Here is a 6484-nt window from a genome sequence, read left to right as displayed (position 1 = left end):
CGCGCTGTGGCATATATGAGCGCACGTTTAAGGCTTTCTACAAATCTGTGTAAAAAATAACAAGCCTTTTGAGGCGTTGATTTTGCTGAAGAGGACAGAATACAGGTCTTAACTGCTACAGGGGTTACTGTGGATAAACAAAGAGCAAATATATTGAGATCGTCTTCCAAGACGACATTCAAATCTATGCTAAAGGTCATATAAACGTGATATTGCGGAAAGCAGTTAACAGTGATGGGAAATTTACAAATGAATATTTTCATTCTCTCTCTCTCTCTCTGACCCATTCATACTTGAAATTGATCCAGGATCAAGACTAGCCTGACTCACATGAGTATTGCCATTGAAGTGAATGGAGCTACTTAATTGAGTAAAGGCACCAGAATTTGGCCCTATATGTTAAAAATCGGTGTGGGGTGTGTAGTCTTTTAATTCTATAAAGGTGAGTGACTTTAGAAAATTAGGCCTTCTGCTATATATATTTTTAATTAACTTTGAAACTGTTTAGAATCTTTCAGTTAATTTCGACGCTTCTGCATTTTTAAAGTACCTGAACTAGTGTTTTGTTTTGTTTTGGGGTTTGTTTTTTGTTGTTGTTTTGTTTTACAAAAATTGGTTCGAGTGCAAGATTTCAGTAGCACATTTCTTGGGCTACTTTGTCCAGCGTTCCTTTGATTGAAACGCTTCTGTTTTAGGAACGGTTTGTGGAATGTTGTATACACCACAGCCAGAAAATAAAATCGGTTTATATTTGTATTATTATTAAAAGCCATCAGCATTTCAAACAGGAGAAAAAGTGGCGACTTTTCACCGGGGTGTGACAGTTAGAGGCCTGTGAAGAGACGGGATGCTCTGAATATATTCAGCATACAGTTAATATCAGCAATGGGGGGGGGGCGAGAGGGGAGAAAGGACTGACTGTTCTGAAAAAAACTTTACAAGTGCGCTATTTCTCCGGGGTGGCCTGATCCCATTTAGTAGCATGCCGTGAGGCGGTGTAACTACGAGAATTGTTACCCCGGGATAGTATTACGGTAAATATGTGTCTAATTCAGGATTGTAATAATACTTGGATTTGAGACACTGGGGAGTGCCTGCCACAGAAGATCAGAAAAAAAATACGCCATTTCAGCAACTGCCTTCACTTGGGATAAGAGCTACTCTCCCATGTAACTGCCTGGATAGGAAAGGGATACCAAGGCTATATTCTGTGTAGCGATTCTTGCTGATTCTAAAGAAGTTGCTGTTGGGTTGTATTGCCTTTCCAGAACAGAGGCGACATGCCAGAGACTGGACAGTTTTCTAGCATGCAGTAAGGTGCTGGTTCTGGGCCTCTCCTTCTTTAGCCCGAATGCATTGGAGCATTAGTAAGTGTGAAAAGCTCTCTGCTAAACTGCATCGAGAAACCGGTCTCTCCTACCTGTCTGGAATCTCTTCTAGAGTCACCTCCTTTGGGAATTGTCTAAAATGTAGTCCGGTTTGATTTAGGCCTAAAGGAGGTTTCAGATATCACAGAGATTTCAAAACTGCCCACGGCCCGCAGGGTGCTCCTGTCCTGCCCGCGAATTTTAGGAAGGAGCCAGAGGGGCCCAACTATCTGTAAATAAACAGCGGCCTATTATTATATAACTATTGATTTGTATTACACTAAAGTCTGTGAGCCTCAGCCAAGATCTATGGCAGTGTTGTGCTCGTCGCTGTATAACACGTAGTGAAATACAGTCCCTGATGAAGAAAGTGAGAAAACAGACAAAGGGTGGGAGAGGAAACTGAGGCACAGCCTCAATCCTAGCTCCTGCCCTCACTTCAGACCCAGTTTTGCCCTATCATCGCCTTCTAGTTCTGCCCTAGGCTAGCTCCATTTTCAAACCCAGCCCCCTCCCCCCTCCAATCCTTCCATAAAGCACTCCTAATTCAAAAGCTCCCTTTTGTAAAGCTAATCTGGCTCCATAGCTATTATCAGATCCAGAGCTAATTTCATCCCCAGATCCAGCTGGACCCCCAACTCCCGCTCCAGCCCTAACGCCGCCTTTGACTCTAGCCCTCTTCCCAGTCCTCGCCCCAGTTTTAAACCTATTCCAGAACTAACTCAAATTCCTGCTCCGGACCTCACCTTAACTTCAGAGACCTGTTGCTGCCGGGCGGAGGAGGGGCTGTGAGTGATGATCAATGAGCCATGAAATGTGCGATTCACACTAGATCTTCAAGCGCTCGCAAAGGTTATACAGTAAGGTTCAAATTACAGCAATTAGCAGGGCAGCAGAAATTAATTACAACCCCCAGCTAAAGGCAGGATTCTGCCAGTGCAAAACTGTTTAAAAAATAAAATGGAAAGGGAGAAAATAGTTGTAGAAATTAGTGGCAGGAGTGGGTCACCTGAGCAGTACTCATCTTTCCCAAGGGCACACTGGGTTGCAGACTGCACTCTCCTTCAAAGCTACCCCTTCAAGTTATTGTTTTATGCCTCTCCAATTAAAGGAGATTTGTTCCTCCAGTTGCCGACACCTGTTAGCGGAGAGTTTTGTTCCGCTTTTACCCTCTCCTCCCAACTGTGTCTCGTTGGCGTTTAACAAAACGTTCCCAGCAAAGGTAAGACCCTGTTCCCTTGGGATCTTTCAATTCTGGTAGAAAGCACCCCAGTTAGACTCAGCCACGCCCTTACATTACGTTATACATCGCTCCAGTGCTCTCCACAAATGCACCCCCAGCGTTACTCATGCAACCCTCATCGAATACGCCCCATCTGTAGATATTCACTATACAGCCCAGATTCGAACAATACCGCCCAGCCAGCCATGGTCACCTCCTGTATAAATGCACCCGGCTTTACATAGACACTGCTGTAGTGCCCAGTATCGATACTTCCTTAGTACTTTTCACAAGTAGCCCCCCGGTTTACACATCCGGGTCCCTAATGCTCCCCTGCTTTATATAGTCTCTTCTCTCGTCCAAAGCACCCTAGGCACTGCTCTCCACTGCACCCCGGCTAGACACATCCCTCCTATTGAGGCACTTGAGGCGGGAGATGCCTTGAGCCTGGCGGAACACGTACACTGACAGAGCAATAGGGTGAATGATGAGCGGTGAACCCCGATGGCCTGTCAGGGCTAGAAGATCCGGATTTTTGTGTTACCATATCAAAGACACAAATAATCACTAGGGCCCGATACACTGATAAATATGTGTGTAGGCGCCACCGAACAACCTGGGGACGATTCAGCAGTATCCACATTTAGCACCTTACAAAGTGTTTCTACTACCTGCGTTGCTAGCAGGTGAGGGAGAAATAGAACACGCAAGGGAGAAACGGTCTGGAATGCATTTGCCTGCAAAGAGAGGGAATCTAGATACAATGATTTATGTTCTTCTGAATTCCCAGGATTTGGGGGTTTTCCGCAGCACCCCCTCCCCGCCCATTATAGCGCAGTGTGCTAATGGTTCATGGCTACTTTCAGCACTGGGATTTCCTTCTGTTTACAAAGCAATTCTGTCATCAAAGGAGCCAAAATCACCACTTATCTCACTCTGTCATAGTCTAATCTGCCCTGGAGGAAAACACTGCAAATGGACGAGGGGAAAAAAAAACAACAACAAAAATCATCTAGCCCTACTTTCATTCCTAATAAGCGGCATTTAATTACGGCTGTCGGTGTAAAAGGCGCAGTTCTGGAAGTGCCCGTTGTCAGACGTATGTGAAGAACAAGGAGTGAGGCGCTTAGACCGGTTAAAAAGGACACCTTTGTTATTTCACTTGCATGAGGTGTCTTTTGCTGGGGCATTCCGCAGGAGTTTCCTCCCCTTGAGTCCAGAGAAAGAGCAGTCTTTGAGAAAAGTTCCCCCTACAAAAGCAAAAAGGTCCCGCAGTTGGTGCGGTGGTTTTGCAGGTAATCCACTTCTAGACGAGAAACGGAAAGGAGCATTGCTCAAATTGCTTCATTTGTTTCGTAGAACATGCTGATGAGTGATGACAGACTGGCCAGCATTATCTCTGTGCGTCAAAACATATCTCGGATCTGGAGTGACAAACATAGCAATTGACGAGCTATATAAAGGGCATTTTATATATGCCGGAGATGCATCGAAAATGACCCCCCACTTCTTGTATTTGAAAGACACTTCTCTGCATGGAAGTGATCGGCACCTATTTCTGCCGTGAGTTCTAGGGTACAATGGCATCTTCTCTTCCGTGTGCAATGGACACCCATCGCGATTATTTCATCCTGTGCCTTGGGAACCAAAGGGAGGAGGGGTTCAGTTGACTTGAATAGGTGCAGGGCAGCTCGCCTTAGACGAGTTTAGAACTAGTTGTTAGGAGTTCACCCCTGCTTCACGGACAAGATAGATCTGACGGGTTTCACAGCTTCTTGTGAAATAAAAACAAAACGATCATTTTCACGGGGGAAAACACCTAATATTTTGCTGAGCTTCTGTGTAAACAAGTCCATCAGGCTTCCCGCCCCTCCCCTCTTTCTTTCTCTATGCTGGTATTTTTAGTATTTTCCCCAATAGCACTTCCCTGTGTTTGTAGAAAAATATCACTGGCGGCTAGTAAATTTATATTTCAATAGCCACGGGCACATTTTCAACTGTACATAATAGATTAATAGCAGTTCAGGAAATTTGTACGTTGGGCGACGAGAGGGTGAAATCTTTCTTTGTCTGTCTGTGCGGAGTGAATAATTCATGTGTCTTGAAAAAAGTTTGACGAGTTCTTTGGCTCCAGGTTCCATGACAGACCGACTGCCCAGCGCCCCGTCACTGCGGCTGGAGTGGCTGGAACGGCGCTGCCCCCATGGCAGGTACTGCTGCTTGCAGAATTTGTACGACTCTCACCCGCGCTAAAGCCAGTGGCAAACCGAGCCCCACACCGCTCGTTGTTTAATTATTCTTTATCTTTAATGGAGGCCCTTGGGGAGATGATCTCAGCGTTTCTAATGCGTAAGTGGCTGATTTAAAGTACATACAAGCAGAACATAGCACGTGTACTCCTGCCTGTAATCGACAACAGGAGAGATTCCCCTTCCCCAGGACACGATGCACGTTTCAAGACGTCAAAGAGCCACACTCAAAAAGCAAGACAAAAGGAAGGAATATTATTCTAGCCTATAGTGTTTTGGGCACTGGAGCTTTAGAGCTTTATGTGATTGCATTGACAGGGCTGGAAACGACCTATTCTTTTCATGGGAACCTCCAACACTGGTGGTGCGGACTTTTTCGGGGCACTGTTCTCCTAGCCCAGTAGCTGTACTGGGCTAGAAAGCCTGTCGGGATCGGCATTAACTAGGACAAAGAGGGAGTGTGGTTTTGGACACAAAACAAGACGATCAGCTTGGCAGTTGTGTTTCACACGGAATTAAATGAAAGGTTAGAATTCAGACTTAAGGGCTCTAGACCGGAGTGTACAAATCATGGCTGATAACGCCCTTGAGAATATTGCGTCTTCTAAACTCGCGGATTATTTTTTCACACTGCATACATTTACAGCCAGTGCAATGCGGCGCCATGATCCGCATAAATGAAGATCCTGGGACTTGTAGGAAAGATTTCCTAGTTGAACCTCAAGTGCCTGTAGACGGGGGGTTCTGACTGTAAATGAGGCAAATATAGCCAATCATTACAACGTAAGAAAAAACATCCTCAGAGTTCCCCTCAATAGAGCGCAGGCGTGCAGGGCAAGGATCTCAGTGCAAAAGAGAGGGTGAAAGGAAGGAGAGGAAAAGAAGACCAAAGTTTTCTTAAACGTTTGTTGCCAGCCAGATGTTTCATCCCCTCTGCCAAATCGAGTTTGCGAGGCTGGTTCCAGAGACCTTGAGGCTCTTTGACTATTTATTATTATTGTAGAGTTTTATTTGGATGAGACCTGGGTTTCTGGGTGGAGCTCCCTGAATACTTTTTATTTTCGTGAGAGTTTGGTCAGTTTCCTGCCTTAGCAGCTTCGGGGGGTGATAGGAAGTGTGAGAACTATACAACTTTCCCCAAATCATCCCGTTTACATACGTGATTGCTCGTCCCCAAGGTGCTCCCGGGGAGAAAAACACCTCGTGCAACAGGCACAGTCCTTCAGTGAAAGACAAGTTCAGTGTCAGCTTTCAAATGCCTGCCAAAGAAACGACAACCTGGTGGAGTATAAGCGATCTCCTGTCCTTGCAGCCCAATCGATTGCTGCAACATAACACCCTGAACTGGCTGCTATCAAGTAGCAAGATAAGGGCCCGATCCTGCTGATGTTACCGCCAAAATGCACTTCTTCCAGGGAACAGGATGGGCCCAGGATTGCTGTACTGGGCTAGACAGTAGCTCCAGGAAAGTGCTAGGCACTGAAAGACGCAAGCAATAAAATTAAGGCCCTTGATGAATGGCTCAGGCCAATTGCTGAACACGCGTGTCACTGCTGGGCTGCGTTAGCCCGGCGCACAGGGGTGAGATAGACTAAAGTGGCTGATGCTGTGACACGTTCCTCAGGCATCGCCGCATTACTTTGGGT

This window comes from Mauremys mutica, chromosome 2 (genome assembly GCF_020497125.1).
Source record: "Mauremys mutica isolate MM-2020 ecotype Southern chromosome 2, ASM2049712v1, whole genome shotgun sequence".
In the NCBI taxonomy this organism is placed as follows: domain Eukaryota; kingdom Metazoa; phylum Chordata; order Testudines; family Geoemydidae; genus Mauremys; species Mauremys mutica.
This window is presented reverse-complemented; position numbering follows the sequence as displayed.